Source organism: Rattus norvegicus, chromosome 7 (assembly GCF_036323735.1).
Source record: "Rattus norvegicus strain BN/NHsdMcwi chromosome 7, GRCr8, whole genome shotgun sequence".
NCBI classification, from domain to species: domain Eukaryota; kingdom Metazoa; phylum Chordata; class Mammalia; order Rodentia; family Muridae; genus Rattus; species Rattus norvegicus.
Window position 1 is genome coordinate 130,658,669 of NC_086025.1, and position 18,599 is coordinate 130,677,267.

The window sequence follows — 18,599 nt, forward strand, 5'->3', positions numbered from 1 at the left end:
TTCTAAATCTCCTGGATTCGTTCTGATACTATCACACCATAAATGCACAGCTGCGGTAGTAATTCTAGCACTGGCTAGGTATTTGACTGACTAGCACTGACTGGGTATTTGACTGACTAGCACTGTCTGGGTATTTGACTGACTAACACTGTCTGGGTATTTGACTGACTAGCACTGTCTGGGTGTTTTTAGCATACCAGGTTCAGGGCTAAGCTCTTTGCATTTGTTAACTCATGTAAACCACAGAACACTATGTGACAGATGTCACCATCCCACTTGATGTGTATTCAAGAGCACATATCTCAGTAAAACCATTAAAAGCAGCGTCTTAGTCAGGGTTTCTATTCCTGCACAAAACATCATGACCAAGAAGCAAGTTGGGGAGGAAAGGGTTTAATCCAGCTTACACTTCCACATTGCTGTTCATCACCAAAGGAAGTCAGGAAAAGAACTCACACAGGGCAGGAACTTGGAGGCAGGAGCTGATGCAGAGGCCATAGAAGGGTGATGTTTACTGGCTTGCTTCCCCTGGCTTCCTCAGCCTGCTTGCTTGCTTTCTCTCTCTCTCTCTCTCTCTCTCTCTCTCTCTCTCTCTCTCTCTCTCTCTCTTCTTTCTTTCTTTCTTAAGATTTATTTATTTATTAAATATAGGTACACTTTAGCTGTCTTCCGACACACCAGAAGAGGGCATCGGATCCCATTACAGATGGTTGTGAACCACCATGTGTGGTTACTGGGTACTGAACTCAGGACCTCTGGAAGAGCAGTCAGTGCTCTTAACCACTGGGCCGTCTCTCCAGCCCTCAGCTTGCTTTCTTATAGAACCAGCCCAGGAATGGCACCACCTGCAATGGGCCCTTCCACCTTGATCACTAATTGAGAAAATGCCTTATAGTTGGATCTCATGGAGGTATTCTTCAAAGGGGGCTTCTTTCTTTGTGATAACTCCAGGTTGTGTCAAGTTGACACACAAAACCAGCCAGTACAACTGACCCCTTGTCAGTTTGACATAAACACAACACTATTAAGCCTCAACCCTTACTTTCTTATTCTTCCCCAAGATCTAATAACTTTAAAAGTGCCAGTCTTTACAAATTCTTACATATTAAAATTTCAATCGAGCTGGAGAGATGGCTCAGTGATTAAGGGCACTGACTGCTCTTCCACAGGTCCTGAGTTCAATTCCCAGCAACCACATGGTGGCTCACAACCATCTGTAATGGGATCCAATGTCCTCTTCTGGTGTGTCTGAAGACAGCTACAGTGTACTCATATGTAATAAATAAATACATCTTTTTAAAAAAAACTTTCCAATCCCTTTAAAATATCCAATTTCTTTTGAAATTCAAAGTCTTTTAACTGTGGGCTCTACTCAAATACTTTCTTACTTCAAAAGGGAAAAATATCAAGGCACAGTCACAATCAAAGGCAAAATCAAACCCTAATTGTCCAACGTCTAGGATTCACTCAAGGTCTTGTGGGCTCCTCCAACGGCTTATGTCACTTCTGTGGCTCTGCCCTTTGTAGCATACACCTTGTCTTCTAGACCTCAGCTGCCTGTTCTCCACTGCTGCTGCTGTTCTTGGTGATCATCCCATGGTCCTGGCATCTCCAATACACTGGGGCCTTCCACTGCAACTAGGCTTCACCAATAGCCTCTCACAGGCTCTCTTCATGGTGCCAAGTCTCAACTCCTTTACGTGAACCCTTCAGTCCTGGGCCATCAACTACAACTGAGGCTGCACCTTCACCAATGGCCTTCCATGGCCTCTCGCAGTGCCCAGCCTCAGCTGCTCCTCATGACCCCTTCATGCCTTCAAAACCAGTGCCACCTGGGTGACTCTTACACATTACCAAGGACAGCTGCAGCATGAGGTATACCACCTTAGCTTTCTCTGGATCACAACCTCTGTGTTCTCAGAAAACACTTCCCAGAAGATTTCACCTCAATGATGCTGGTCTCACTAATTTCTTAGCTCCAGCTGACCAGCATCAATAGTCCCAGCAGTGCAAAGATTCTGCTTCAGTAGTTCTGGTATCTTGTTAATCACAGCTGATTCTTCAGCCCCAGCTAACCAAAACCACAAAATGTTCACAATCAAGACAGCATCAGCCTTGATAAAAGTCTTTAATCTTCCCTCTGAAATTTCACAAGTCAGGCCTCCATCTTCTGCATTGTTCTCAACATTATCTTCCAAGTTTCTGTGGAACACCCCACAGAGCTCTTAACCTCCCAATGGCTCTTCTAGCTCAAAGTTCCAAAGTCCTTCCACAGTCTTCCCCAAAACATGGTCAGGTTGTCACAGAAATCCTCACTTGTGGTACCAATTTGTCTTAGTTGAGGTTTCTATTCCTGTACAAAGAATCATGACCAAGAAGCAAGTTGAGGAGGAAAGGGTTTATTCAGCTTACACTTCCACATTGCTGCTCATCACCAAAGGAAGTCAGGACAGGAACTCACACAGGGCAGGAACTTGGAGGCAGGAGCTGATGCAGGGGCCATGAAGGGGTGCTGCTTACTGGCTTGCTTCCCCTTGTTTGCTCAGCTTGCTTTCTTATAGAACCCAGGACAACCAGCCCAGGGATGGCACAATTCACAATAGGCTCAGCCCTACCACCCTTGATCACTAATTGAGAAAATGTCTTATATGGATCTCATGGAGGCATTTCCTCAAGGGAGGCTCCTTTCTCTGTGACAACTCCAGCTTGTGTCAAATTGACACATAAAACCAGCCAGTACAAACAGGGTTTGTTTCATTCTATGTAGACATGGTTAAATCATGATCTGGAATGCACAGGGCCACGGGACCTGGATCATTGTAACTATTTTAACCTTGCCTGATCTGTTTCCTGGCTATCTTCCCTGATCTGTTTCTTGGCTCTCATTCTTGCATGATCTATTTCTCAGCTCTGTAAGGCAATTGTGATTATGCCCAATGCCTCAAATGAAGAATTTGAAACTTTGAGAGTTTGGATGTCTTACCCAAAGTAGAACTGTCCTATTGTGGGGCGGTCATCAGAGAAGACTGCCGGGATTTGGATTTAAGCCAATAGAAAGTATTTACTAGAAACCACCTTGGGTGTTCAGTATGCCAGTGTAGTGCCAAGCCTTTCTCAAGGTGAGCTTTTAAACACAAAACATGTTTTTGTGCACGTAAACATGTTTTTAAGCACAAAAACCATGTTCTGGGGTAACATACTTACACTATCAAGAACATTTAGGCAAAGCAGAACTACAGAAGTAATAAAGGCAAGGTTAGTACGTTTTGAGAGATTCCCAGAACTGTGGACCTAGTTCTGGTAGATTAGGCCTTTGTTTAGTTTTGGCTCCTGGTGCTTGTCTACATGGTGAGTTTTAGCCTGAATGATACGTCCATCATGGAGTCAGTTGTGCTAAGGTCTCTCTCGGGGTGGGGATGGGGACGTTACAGTCCAATATGGGGAGTGAGTGATGGACACAGAACGTCTGGCTAAATTAGAATTTCAGGTAATGAGTAATACTTGAATTATATTTATTCCAGAAACAAGTATTATTTGTCTGAAGTTGAATGTGTATGGATCTAATGGTGAGTAGCAAATAACCCTGTAGCATGAATATATCCTAATAAATACATCCCAATTCTTATCCAAAATCTCACTCTAACGGAGTGCTGTGTGTCCGTGTATCAACTTTATTCTAAAGTGACGTCACTAGTGTGAGGCAATGTTATGACTGTAAGGTGGAGTTTTCTCCCCAGATCCGGGTCTTCATCTCATTCAGCAGTTCCCACCCCCAAGGAAACAGCCTCAGACCCATTATTCAAGCATTCAGGTCAATTAAATACTTTTCACTACAGGTAAATTGACCTTAGAGCAGGCATGAATCTTGTCCATACTTGCTGGTGTCAAAATTGGAAGTGTTTTTTCTCCATCTCGACAGCGTTCTGTTTTCAGGCCTCCTCCTGCCGAGCTGATGGAAGTTCTGTGAGTGAGGGGAAATCTGAAGAACCTAGTCTTTGGAAAGTAACCGGCCAGTGGGGAAAGTAACCCCTAGCATGTAGAGCCATCTTACGTGTTGTAATTGTGGGATTGTAGCCTGCAGAAAGTTCCAAGGAGAAACTGTAGCCTTTAAACATCTTATTCTCCAAAGCAGGACTGGTGTTACAATGTGGCAGAAGGTTAGTTTAACAAGCGGGTGGATTTTGTTTGTCTCCAAATTCAAGGGGAACTTCTCGCTCCTTCCTTCAATTAGTTGCTCCTGTTTACTGCTTAGTCCAGCGAAGGGAGAGACACTCAGGTGGGAAAGGCAACAGACCTTGTCCCTAGGCTGAGCTTCAACTCTGGGTCTTAGTTGATACCAAGTGTCTTGAGAGAGGAATTCTTTGGGAACATTTTTTCATCTTTGGGTAAAAGAATGGAAAAATGTATTCTCAGCCAACAGACCCTAGAAGTTGGCAAGTATAGCCTTTAAAATATCTGAAACAACAGACTTCAAACCAACACCAGTCAGAAGAGATAAGGGAGGACACTCATCAAAGGAAAAATCCACCAAGATGATATCACAATTCTAAATTTTATGCATCAAAGGAAAGTGTATCAGATTCATAAAAGACACATTGCTACAACGAAAATCACACACTGAGCCTTACACAGTGATAGTGGAAGATTTCAATACCTCACTCTTGTTAACAGACAGATCATCCAGACAAAAACTAGACAGAGAAATGCCCGTGTTAAATAGTGTCATAAATCAAAGGGTCCTAGTAGACATCTGCAGAGCACTTCGCCCAAACACTACTCTTCCTCAGCAGCCCATGGAACTGTCTCCAAAACTGATCACACATTAACACAAAGCAAGTTAAAAAAAAAAAAAAAACAGCGAAATAACCCATGGCAGCCCATCCACTAACGTGGACCGCCATCCACTAAAGACGCTGAACATCACCACTAGAAATGGCGGAAAGTATACAAACTCATGGAAAATGAACAACCCACTACTGGAAACAAATTGTGTCGAGACAAAAACCAAGAAGGGAATGTAAAACTTTTTTGAATGAAGTGAAAGTGAAAACGTAGGACATACCTAACCTATGGGACATAATGAAGGCAGTTCACAGCACCACGGGTCTAACAAAACAAAACAAAACAAAAAACAACAAAACAAACAAACAAACAAAATCAAACAAAACCCCACACAATTAAAATTTTAAACCTGGATAATTTCACATTAATAACACACTCTAGAGAAACAGGAAGGATTAAAATCCAAAAAGAATAGTGGGAAAGAAATAATCAAACTTGGTGCTAAAGTCAATGAAATAGAAACATAGAAACAATGCAATGTATCAATTAAATAAAGACTTGGTTCTTTGAAAAGATCAACAAGATTGACAAACCTTTAGCCAAATTAACCAAAAGACGGAGAAAGATGATCCAAGTTAATAAAATTAGGTATGAAAGGGGAGACATTACAACAGACAGACACCGAGAACGTTCAGAGAGTGACAAGAACATACTTTAAAAATCTGCACTCGGGCTGGAGAGATGGCTCAGCCGTTAAAGGCTAGGCTCACAACCAAAAATATAAAAATCTGCACTCCACCAAACTGGAAAACCTAAAAGAAATGAGTAAATTTCTTGATATACACAACCTGTCAAAGTTAAATCAAGATGAAGTAAATAATTTAAACAGATTCATAACTTCCTGTGAAATAGAAAGGGGAACTAAAACTCTCCCAACTGGAAAAAAAATAAAATAAAATCTCAGGGCCAAATGGATTCAGTACAGAATTCTACCAGACTTTCAAAGAAGAACTAGAATCAACACTTTTCAAAAAACTCCACATTCCCTAATTCTTTTCACAAAGCCACTACCTCCCTGAAACTAAAACCACACACAGACCTGACAAAAAAAAGAAAAATTGCATCAATTTCCTCATGAACATAGATACAAAAGTTCCCAATAAAGAACTTGCAAACTGGATCCAAGAACACATCAAAAAGATCATCCAACATGGTCGAGTTGGTTTCATCTCAGAGATTCAGGGATAGTTCAACGAGTACAAATTTAACCCACCACAGAGACAGACTGAAAGATAAAAACCACATGGTCGTCTCATTAGTTGCAGAAAAGGCCTTTAACAAAAATCCAACACCCCTTCGTGATAAAAGTCCTGGGGAAATCAAGGGTATAAGACACATACCTTGGGGCTGGGGATTTAGCTCAGTGGTAGAGCGCTTACCTAGGAAGCGCAAGGCCCTGGGTTCAGTCCCCAGCTCCGAAAAAAAGAACCAAAAAAAAAAGACACATACCTTAACTTACAAAAAGGTAGTTTACAACAAGCCCGCCATGGAAATCAGAAAGATGAGAATAGATCTACCTCAAGATCCCGCTCTTTTGCTCTTGGGCATCTACCAAGGATGTTTCACCCTACTGGAGAGACACTTGCTCAGCTGGGTTCATCGCTGCTCTATATTGTAATCGCCCGAAACTGGGAACGACCTGGATGTCCATCAACTGATGATCAGGCAATCGGAATGTGATACACTTAGACAGTAGGATACGATTCAGCTGTTAAGAAAATGAAATGTAGGGCTGGAGAGATGGCTCAGCGGTTAAGAGCATTGACTGCTCCTCCAGAGGTCCCAGAAACCACATGGTGGCTCAGGACCGTCTGTAATGGGATCCAATGCCCTCTTCTGATGTCTGAAGACAGCAACAGTGTACCCATATACATAAAATAAATAAATCTTTTAAGAAAATAATGTGTATAGGTAAATGGATGGAGCCAGTAACAATATCCTGAGTGAGGTAACCAGACCCCAAAAGACAAATATTGTATGTTTTGTATTATAATACACGGATCTAGCTTTTTGAGAAAAAATAATAGAATTATATAGGGAGACAGATTCGGGAGGGCGGAGCGAAGGAGGGAACACGGAGAGGGACGGTGAGAAATCACAGGAGAACCTACCCTTGCAGAAACATCCTAAACTATACATATATGAAAGCACTGTTTATTCAGTACAACTTAACAGCTCTGTTTACACCGTACCACCAACTCTGACGGCCCTTTATGGTTTCTTGGCTTTCTTCACAGATGAGCCGGAGGCCGATTCCCATCGTTTCCGCAAATTGGGTGTGAGCGGTGCACCCACGACATCAATGATGGTGTCCTTGCTAGGGTCAAGACTAAGTCTAGATTCAGACACTGTTGGCTCAGTAAAAGCTGGGGTTGGTCCCACTGCTGGTGTGGCAGGGCCCCCTCCCCCAGCACTCCTGCCGGAGTCGGGGCCTCGTGCCGGTGCCATCGCATCTGCAGCTCATATTCACAGTTGGCACAGGCCTGCTCGAACTCGTAGAGTAACAGCAGGTCGCTCCGCAGCTCATTGAACATGAGCACCAGCTCCTCTATGGAGGTAGGGCTCAGCTCCACACCAAGTTCCAGCAGCGTCCGTTCCAGAGCCTTGATCTTCTGACCCACAGGGCTGGGCCGCTTCATCCTCTGGCTCCAGAAGGTCACCTCTGCTGACTTAAAATCTGGAAACTTGATGCCTGCATCTCAGGAACAGCCCAATTCTTAGCCTCCTTCTTCTGGGGTAGCTTCTTGGAAGCCTTGCGTTCTGTGCGCCACTGCTCTGTAGTGGTGTCTCCTGCAGGTCTTGGCTGCGCTTCTCCCGCTCTTTTTCCGGGCCTCGATCTTAAGAAGCTCCTGTAGCAGGCACTCCTCCTCTGCCGCCTGCTCTGGGGTTCGGTTGTAAAGTGGCTTCGGTTGTTCCTTCCGCCGTCTCTCATGCCCAGCATCAAATCCTGGTATCTTGAGATCTGTACCTGGCACAGCCCTCACGTTGGCAAGCTTGGCACAAACGTGGTAGTACCTCTCTTTCAGGTCCTCCGCAGGACGCTTCTTGAGCTGCTGGTGGTCATACCGATCGTGAATAACTACAAAGTGCAGGTCAATCGGCGGCTGGGGTCAAAGAGATGGTCAGTCTCTGCCTTAGTCCGGGCATCATCATGAAGGTAGAGTTGGTCCTCCTGCTCTGAGTAAACTGGCGCCTGCACTGTCTTAGTGAGCCTGGCGAAAGGGTAGTCCTTGCCCTCCTCTGGCGTCAGTGGAAAAACAGAGCACCATCCTTTCGAGCTGGGTTGGTAAATGGCATTTACTTCCAAGGTCGAACCTTCTTGGATACCAATTTGGCCTTCACTGTTCAATACCCCTGACCAGCGTCACCTTTTTGTCAGAGTAAAGCAAAGCACAGACCTCCCGATGTGTTCCCTCAGACCTTTTGAAGGTCAGCGTCTCTGAGGACTTTTTGGACTTTTTCTTGTCCGGGTTGATAATATCCTTTTTGCTGATGGTCCCAGAAGCGGCATCTCCCTCTGGACCCCCGAATTCTAGAACGTCTCTTACATCTGTGCCGGTAGCCATCACAGCTGAGGGATGACGTAGCACCCCGAGGTCAAGGGTCACTACCTGAGTACTCCGGCTGTAGCCCACTCCTCAGATTATCTCTCTGAAGACCGGCGAAAAGAAAACTCGTGAAAGCACTTTAAATGGAGTTGACATGTGGTAGGTTTAGATTCTTTAAAACCTGCTTTTAATAAGGGCTCTTAAATGTTTTAACCACTCTTTTAGCCCACTGTCCACCAAAGGTAGTAGAAAAGAAAGATTATTAGGATGTAGGAGAAATAAACTTGTTTAGAAATAGTTTTTTGGGGGGAACAAATCCAATCTGGGCTGTCAGGATATCAGCGGTTTAGTTCTGATTACAAATTTAATTACAAATTAGTAATGGCATCTAGAAGGAGTGCAAGGCTCTCTGTTGTATGTTGTTTAGAAGTAGTTTCTTGGGGCTCTTTCAATCTCCAACTGTCAGGATATCAGTAGTCGAGTTTAGTAGTGTCAGGATAGAAAACACGAATCAGCTGTGGTGGCGCAACCTGGTTGAAACCACCAGGCCTCCACCGAACCAGCAGGGATCAGCGGGAGTGAGCAGGACCATCAGGGATGTCAGGAGGAGCTTTCTGTAGTGCCTCTCTCAAGGATCAGTGAAGACATGAGACCAACGAAGTGTTGCAAAGCCAGTTGTCATTGTCCACTGAGTCCTATTTATAATTCCTCTAAACATTACGTGTCCTCTTATGAGTCTTAGCAAAACACCCATGATTCTGTCTTCGTAAAACTCTGTGTGAGTCTGTACCAGCCAACATATCTAGAAACTTTTGCTTCATTTTGTCAATCAGCCAGAGTAAACAGAAGTGGCAGGAACCCATCAGAACACCATTAGAAGTTTTCTGGGTTTTTAGTGTTTGTTTTTAATGAAGTGACAAACAGTGACCAGTAAGGAATAGAAAGTCGTACCAAGATCGTCTATTGTCTGTTGGGTTATATTTATATTTTTTCCTTAGCATCATGTGTCCCTTTGTGTTTTTACTTCAGCAAAACATCTTTTATCTGTACCTGTTTTAACAAAATATTTTTTATGTATCTGCTTTATCAAAACATCCTTTCACCTGTGCCAACTTCAGAAAAAATATTTTTAGGCATCTGTTATAACCCAATGTCTTTACCTGTGTGTCTCAACAAAATATCATTTGACATAACTGACTTTTAAAAAAAAGTTTCCACCTCATCATATAATGGGGGAGATGATGCCCCAACTAGACATCTGATACTACCAAGTTAAGCCTCCAATGCCAGGCCATATCTTGTTGAGCTGTTGGCCAAAGGAATCCCACAGACCCCATGACCACCCAGCATGATAGACTACTGCCCAGGTTACTGTCTTCACTGATGGTAAGCCCTAAGGCTGAAGACACCATTTACCTTTGTCATTGAACATGGAGAAACCAAGCTGGTGCCCATCTAGAAGCTTCACCACTACTGGGTAGTATTCGTGGTGCTGGAAGGTATTTTTCACACTACCAGAGGAGAAAGGTAATCAATTTTGTTGGAGATTGGTTCTAAGGCTTTGATTCAATTGGGAGTCTACGTGTCCAGATGCTGAAGGTCCTTGTCCTCAATTGGTTTTTGATCAATCAATAAAGATGCAACGGCCAATAGCTGGGCACGGGATGGGGACACATAGAATTGTGTGGATGAGGACAAAGGAATGGAACAGTATTGCCATAACTCGGGGAAGAAGAATGGGACACTGTAGTGACAGGAGATAAAGCCAACTAGCCATGTGAGATTTTGGATAAGTGGCCACTGGTCACTTCCCTGATTGGGCCTGGGGTAACAGAGGAAGGTTTAGGAGTGCTCAGCCTTTGAGGTAGCAAAGAGATTTTAAAAGTAAGTTAATGTAAACATCTTTCATCCAGCTCAAAAGATAGCTCCTGGGAGAGTGCACATGTGTAATCCCCAGGAGTTAAAGCAGTGAAGCAAAAACTCACTGCAACAATTCACCTAAAAACAAAAGCCCTGAGCCCACCACAGAGACCTGCCGGCAAGAAATAGTGGCAACAATGTTACCAGAGTAACCAACCTTTTTTTTTTTTAAATTGGATTTAGGGCCCACTCCATGATATGGAATCTATACACAGCATTGGCCAAGTATCTAAGCCTAGGGAAAACCTACTACTGTTATTCTGTTAAAGGAACATAGCAATAAAATGACTCCTGGGACATATTGCTAGACACATAGATCAGAACCTCCATCAACCCTCAGAGGAGCTTCTTCTTGTACTCAATGGTAATCAACACAGAGACTTGCTACTGGACACTCTGGGAGAGTCAGAGTCCTTGAACACTCAGTGCTTAATGAAATACCTCCATTGACTTCCTCCCCTCAGGGTTCAGGGAAGTAGGCAGAAGAGAAGGCTGGAAGATCGTACAAGCCAGAGGAGACGGATGATCCAAGGGAAGAGCATCCTCCTGACACAAGAGGATATGAACTCATAGAGACTGTGACAGCACACAAAACCTGCAGAGGTTCAAATCAGTCAAAATCTAACACCAACAAGAGGAAGTGGGCACAGAGCCCCACCCAGAACCAAGAAGCTCTTAGTAAGGATGCTTACTGTGAAGGAAAAATCAGTTTTCCCCAATGGAGTGTTGCTGTGTATACGGACCACACTCCAGGGGAGGTGCCATACCTAGGAGTAGTTGGCCAACATTAAGCGAACTCCATATTAGTGTATTTGTGTTTGCTTTTTGTTTTGATTTCACTTTGCTTTGATTTTAAATTTTAGTTTTCTTTTTGTTTTTCATGTTTGGGTTTATTTGTTGGGTATTTTGGTTTTAGTTTTTGGTGTGTGTGTGTGTGTGTGTGTGTGTGTGTGTGTGTATGAAAGAGAGAGAGAGAAAGAGAGAGAGAGAGAGAGAGAGAGAGAGAGAGAGAGAATATGAATATGAAGGTGGGTGGGTAGAGAAGGAACTGGAGAGGAGCCGAGAGGAACTAAAGGAGGGGAAAGAATTCGATCAAAATATATTGTATAAAAATTTTAAATAAGAAATATACCTGATAAACTTAGTCAAGGTAGTAAAAGACCTCTACAATGAAAACTTTAAACACACACACACACACACACACACACAATTTAAAGACACTAGAAGATGAAAAGACCTCCCATACTTACAGATTATAAGAACTAATGTTTTGATAAAGGCTTCTTACAAATGTAATACAATCCCATAAAAATTCTAATGCCATTCTTCATGGATACAAAAAATTAGCATTCATATATGGAAACACAAAAGACCCTGGATAGCCAAAGTATTTTGGAGCAAAAAGAAAAACACTGGAGGTATCGGCATGCCTGATTTTAAATCATACTGCCGAGTCATACTACCAAAAACAGCATGACGCTGGCACAAAACAGATACACAGGTCAGTGGGATACAAGAGAAGACCCAGATTAGAACACACCGGCAGCTGCCTGATTTTTGTAACACACACACACACACACACACACACACACACACACACACACACACAGAGTAAATAAAAGACAAATCTTCCACAAATGGTGCCGAAAACTGGACACCCACATTAGAGAAGAAGACTAATTTCCTCTGTCTCGCCCTGTACAAAAATCTCATCTCCAGATGGATCAAAGACCTGAATCTAAGGCTTGAAACTCTGAAACTGTTAGAGGAAGAAGTAGGAGAAACACTTCCGGGTTATAAGTAGAGACAAGAACTGTCTGACTAGGGCTCACTTCCCTCAGGAAATAATGCCAGCAACTGACAGGTGAGCGTGTATGAAATTAAAAAGCTGTTGCACCGCGAAGGAAGCAATCAACTGAGCAGAGAGGCAGCCTACGGAATGGGAGACAATCTTCGCTAGCTATATATGTGGCAGAGTATTATATCTAGAATATACAAGGAACTCAAAAACAAAAACAAAAAAACTAAACAAGACAACATTAAATAAACACAATGAATGAGCTAACGATACAGAGAATTCTCAAGAGACGAAACAAAAATGTCTAATAAACATGAAGACTTCAAGCTCACTAGCCACCAGGGCAATGCAAGTCCAAACAAGGAACAGACACAATGATAATTTACATGAGCCCAAGGACCGATGCCAACCGTGAGGCTAAGCACATGCTTTATCACCATCTAATGCGCTCTGGCCTACTTTGAGGCTGAGCACATGCTCTGTCACCATCTAAGGCGCTCTGATCGACTATGAGGCTGAGCGCATGCTCTATCACTGTCTAACGGGCTCTGCCCAACTATGAGGCTGAGCGCATGCTCTGTCACTGTTTAATGCGCTCCGGCCACGTGACATCATCACTATGGACTCATAGCCTCCGTAAGAGTGAACCAAATAATCTTCTGGTAATAAATCACTTAGTCTCTGCTACTGTAGCAGGAAATAGACTAAGACAGGGAGTCAGAGACACAGCAGATGGCCCCAGTTTGGGAATCCCAAGAGGGAATCACAGTAGCACCAAGACATGGACTCATAGCAAACGGTCTAAGTCGGCATAAGGTAGCCAAAGAAAGTGTTTCCCCATGTACCTACCTGAGTTTCAGTGCTTAATCCCGCCCTAACCCCATGGGAGCCACGCTCATCCCATCAGAGGCATCTGGGCATGAGTTCTCCAAGGGGAAATCAAGTCAGGCGTGCTGAGTCCCGCTATACTCTCCGTCCGTCAGGTCTAATCGGCACCATAGGGAGGTCTCTGCCCTCACTGCCTGTGGGAGTATCGGCAGTTCCTCCCCACAGCTCTTTCAACAAATATTACTGCGCATAGTGTCAGAGCCCAAGAGCCCAGGGTCAGGCTGGTAGCGGCTAGCCTTTCCCAGCTTGCTCAATATCACATACAAACCTGACCTCCCCATTCACTCCTCCTCCTAGCCGACCTTCCTTTGTCGTGATTCAATCTACTCATCCAAAAGGAAGCCAGAAAGACTTGACAAGGTTGTTACCGAGGTTGTGGCTTCAGAGCCTGTGGTGGGAGAGGCACCAGTCTGCTACTGGGTGCCACCTTAAAGACACCAACTAGTGTCTGTGACTGAACAATTTCCCCACAGCAGGAGAGAGGAAGGATCCTCAAAGCCACACATATCTGGCTGAGCGTGCAGAGGAGAGCGAGCCTCAGAAGCCCAGACAGTGGCATGAGCCCTGGAGCCCCCTTTTCAGTAAATTCTCGCCTTGAATACTATTCCAAAAATAGGACCTAAAAGCCAGAGGGCTCCCAAGTGAAGTAGAGATTTAATTTAGATAGCACGGCGGGAAGAAGCGTGAAATCGGAACGGACAGCAGGCAAAGGGCTGGGGTTCTTCCTCCAGGACGTGACCCAGACTCTAAACGAGAAAAAGTGGTTCTCCACCAGGACAGATCGTCACATTCGCCAGCATCCCCAACCAGTGTGCCTACTGCTGCAGGGCTGTAGCCCCACTCGGATGAAAAGCCCTGCTCTGAGCCGTAGACAAATGAACAAGGGCTGCTGGAGGCAAGAGACTCTGGGGACATCCTTCCGGTGCCAGGTCAATGCGGACGTCATCACCAGGGTCCCTCCTTCAGTCACCTTGTTGATTTGGGTCATGAGCAGAACTAGATGGTTCTAGTTAGTCTGCCGAGGTGCGTCTCGCTTTGTGAGTTGGATGGCCCAGCCCCCCTACACCCCTCTCACCATTTCATGGAGTTCCTCCCCATCCTGTAGTACAGGGTGTGTTCGCACCCAGTGATAAACTACAACTTCTCCCACGGGCTGTTTGAGTTTGCTTTCTATTGCTAAAACGCCAAACACCAAAACGGATGGGGGGGAAAGCCCCCAAGGTCTCAACCCTACACAGAGACTACAGATAACTGAGGAATGCTAAGAGTGGGAGAAACAGTCTTTCCCTGGAGTGAGGGTTTGCATATGCTTGGCCAGGGAGTGGCACTATTAGAAGGTGTGGCCTTGTTGAAGGAAGTGTGTCACTGTGGGGGTGGTCCTGGAGACCCTCCTTCTAGCTGCCTGAGGGTGCTGAGTCTGTTCCTGATTTCCTTTCAGTAAAGATGTAGAACTCTCAGCATCCCCCTGCACCATGCCTGCCTGGATGCTGTCATGCTCCTGCCTTGGTGATAATGGACTGAACCTCTGAACCTGTAAGGCAGCCACAATTAAATATTGTCCTTTATAAGAGTTGCCTTGGTGATGGTGTCTGTTCACAGCAGTAAAACCCTAACTAAGACAGTGGGTGAACACAGTAAGCAAACAGGATTGCTATTTGAAAGGAGCTAATATTTCATACATGGGGGGAAAACTAAGAAATGAATGCCCTGGTACATACATGAAAAAGATAAACCGAATCCGGGATGCTCTGAATGAGGGAAGACAGGAGAGAGTTCATTCTTTAATCCTACAGAGCTAGGATCCTGGATTAGAGCAGGCCGACATCCAATTGCTTCCTCATCCAAGATGGCCTACTCCCCAGTTCTCGCTCAAAAGAAGCCCACCTTTCTAAGGTTTGTTCTCAAGAGTGGGTTGTTTCCTTCTATGGGAATTTCAGAGAGCCTGACTCTTGCCTCATCCAGTCAGGTCCCTGCTGTCACTTAAAACAAACCAACCCACAAAGAGCATCTTGCCTGGTTCAGTTCGAGATCCCTCACTGGAGTCTATCTCTCTGTGAGGGGTGTCGTGTGTACATGGTTCGGGATGGGTGCCCTAACCACCAACATCTTCCTCAGTTGACTGAAAGTACCAATCTCTTGACTGACTATATGAGGACAGAACCTATATGAGCCTCAAAAGACCCCTTACACCTATGGGCTGTAGGCCTCACTTTCAGGTAACAAAGTCTCGGGGGTCATGCATGCTTGGTGCTGTGAAGGGACCCAGGTCTGAGCAGGTTGGGAACCCAGTGAAGAAGACGACCAGCTTCCAAGGACAAGGACAACAGGTTTAAGTCAGTTTGGACTCAACATAGTTTGCCCGACCCATGCCGTTGGGTGAAAGGCTTTTCTGACCAGCCATCAACCACACATTCAGCACAGCAAGCAAGCACACAGGCAGGTGTGTGAGTTCACCCTGCCTTGTCTCCCCTTCCACAAGCTGCCATCAGTCACGGTTCTTTCCAATCGAGAGGCTAATTAAAGAAAAGCACACAAAGCCCGAAAGAGCCTATCTGAGCCAGAGAAAACTTCCACTGACTCTTGGAGATAGATCGGAAATTCATTCACTGAGAAAATTAAGTCCATTCATCCAGCTCGTTAGCCAAATTCACTTTTATACTAGCATTAATATATGCTGTGCCAGTCCAGCCCGCTCTCGAGTACCTGACAACTTCAAACGTGTCTCTCGGTCTCCGCTTTCTCCTCCTTGGCGAGCTCTTATCTCCCTTTCCACACCTGGAAAAGTCCTATTCGTCTTGGAAGGCCTCGTTCACATAGCATCCTCTGTGCGAAGCTTTTCAAAATGTCCCCCTACCACCCATCAGGAAGCGCCTATTCCTTCTCATGGTGCTTTGTTCTTCCCCTGACAGCTCCCCACCGTTTATTCAGCCAGACTACAAGACCTTGTGCTCCCTGTTGCTGACGTGAAGGCGAGAGTCCTGCTTCGTTCATGCTTGCAGCCCTGGTGCTGTGCACTGTGCCTGGCATTTATGTACCCTCAGTTACCCAATGACTTCCAGGCCTCAGTTTTTCCTCTGTAGGAATATGTCAATGTGAAATCCTGCAGTGCCCTCCACAGATGACCTCACCAGGAGTTGAGCCCACTCATCTTTCCACCTCCCAGCATCCTAACGAACGAGAGACAACGATCCTGATATCGTGAGGTTTATACTCAAGTGGGGTGGGGGGTAGAGAGAGGCACATGCTAGCAAAGAAGTAAGATGCCAGAAGATATCAGAGAGCTTGAATAAAATTAAAGAGTGTCTTTGAAAAGTCTGGTGAGTAAGAGAAGTAGTTATCGGCTCTCCTAGGGGAGGTGAGACCGTGTAGGTGGGTACAAAGGCCCTGAGACAGCGTAAGGCAGCGCTAACAGAGGAGAAAAGGAGCAAGGGTGTTGGGGACACAGTGACAGTATAGACAAGCATTAGTGGCAGAAATAGACAGTAGGTAGATCAAGTGGGAACTTAGTAGATTATAAGTAGGAAGCCATATTTGGGGGCTGGCACGGTTAAGAATACTCACTACTCTTACAGAGAACCCCAAGTTGGGTTTCCAGCACCCACTGAATGGCTCCTGATTACCCATAATTCCAGTTCTAGAGGAGCACATGCCCTCTTCTGGCCTTCATGGGCACAAGAAACACACATGGTGCACATACATACATACATACATACATACATACATAGAAGCAAAACTCTCATATACAAAAGTTTTAATTAGTATTTAAAAAAAAATTTTAAATATGCTCTATTTTATTAAAAGTTCAATGACCACTTTCAGATTTTTGTTTTGTTTTGCTTTGTCTTTTGAGACAGGGTATCCCTGTGTAGCCCTGGCTGTCCTGGAGCTCACTCTAGACCAGGCTGGCCTCGAACTCAGAGATCTGCCTGCCTCTGCCTCCTGAGCGCTGGGATTAAATGAAGGCCTTGTGCCAGCTAACTTTCCGATTCTTAATCCAGCAGTGGCAAGACCCGATTTGTGCTTTTAGAACTTTGATGGTTGAAGTAGGCCAAGAAAGCCTGAAGGGAACTGAGTTCTTTCTGTCCCCAGATGTGGAACACCACATCTATGTTATCCTATGACCACACATGTCATGCTTGCGCTCTCTCTCTCTCTCTCTCTCTCTCTCTCTCTCTCTCTCACACACACACACACACACACACACACACACACACACACACACACACACAGAGAGAGACACGCGTATACATTAATAATAAATATTTTTGAGTTCACTTTTGCTATAGAGAACGGATTATCTGGGCTAGCAGCGAGAACAAATAACATCCTACAGCAGACTAGGGAGACGTTGACTTGGAGACTTTACCTCATTGATACAGTGAAGGGCTGGGAGCTCGTCCAGTGAGCTTCAGAGTGAAAACCAAGAGGACTTAGGAGAGGGGCTGGGTGGGGGTGGGGAGTTATGGTACCAAGAACAATGAGAATTATCTCTAGATTTCTAACCATTAAGGCTGAATGCCACAGGTTGGGAAGTCTGGAAGATTCAGTGTCTGTTCAGAGTCGGTTTTCTCACATGGTGCCTTCTTACTGTCCCCTTGTGGTGAGAAAGGAGCAAGGCAGCTCGCTAGGGCTCTGTCTTCTAATCTATATGTTCTGCCTTCTTACTTGCTGTGATGAAGCTTGGGGAAGGAAGGATTTCTCTTGAGAGGACGCCTCCGCTGTGGCAGCGTTCACAGCTTGGCATCCGGAGCCCCAGGCAGAGGCATGCCATCAATCAGGAAACAGCTGGCTGATAGCCCTCGAGACCAACCCCTGTTACACCTTCGCCTGTCAGCTAGGTGCGGTCCGGAAGATTACACAACCTCCCAGAACAGCGCCACCAGATGGCGACTAAAGGTTCCAGAACATCACATTCGAACTGTAAGGTTTCCCAGAGCCAGCCTGTCACCTTGGAGACTCCACAGATTCGCGTAGAGGGGACACAAACTAATCTCTTAAAGAGAGATTATTCTATACTGAATCTCGCCCAGAAGCTTCTGCCCCTTGCTGCCTATTTACTGCCCCCTTGTGGAGGCAGGGATGTTGGGAGAGGAGGTCTTAATCTCTTGTGGGTGAGATTAAGTACAGAAGATATTTTTAAATAACTAAAAGTAAGTTCACACTTGTGTATTTTCACCGCTAATTACAACTGAAAGGACGCTGTTTATAGATCAGTATAAAGGAACTCTAAAAGCCTGCTGCAGTGGCTCCCGCCTCCAATCCCAGCACTCGGGAGGCAGAGGCAGACAGATCTCTGAGTTGGAGGCCAGCCTGGTCTACAGAGTGAGTTCCAGAATAGCCTCGGCTGCATAATGAGACCCTGTCTCTAAAGAAGGGGGAGGAGGAAGATGACGAAGATGAGGATGAAGACAAAAATGAATTGGAAGAGAAAGAAGCTGCCAACCAAGTAAAGAAGGCAGACTGACTAGGGACCCTGGGATATGAGGAACACAGTGTGAACTTCCTGAGCTTAGTGCTTGCCCCACATTCCAAACAGAGCTACAGAGGCTGCCAGCAAACTGGAAACAGCAGTGCTGTGTGTCGTAAAATAAGCCCCTAGGACC

At 45.1% G+C, this 18,599-nt stretch overlaps 1 pseudogene; it reads right to left on the reverse strand.

The window, feature by feature from the left end:
* Positions 1 to 444: 444 nt before the first annotated feature.
* Positions 445 to 16,703, reverse strand: LOC134479783 (DNA methyltransferase 1-associated protein 1-like; annotated as a pseudogene).
* Between the last annotated feature and the right edge of the window lie 1,896 nt (positions 16,704 to 18,599).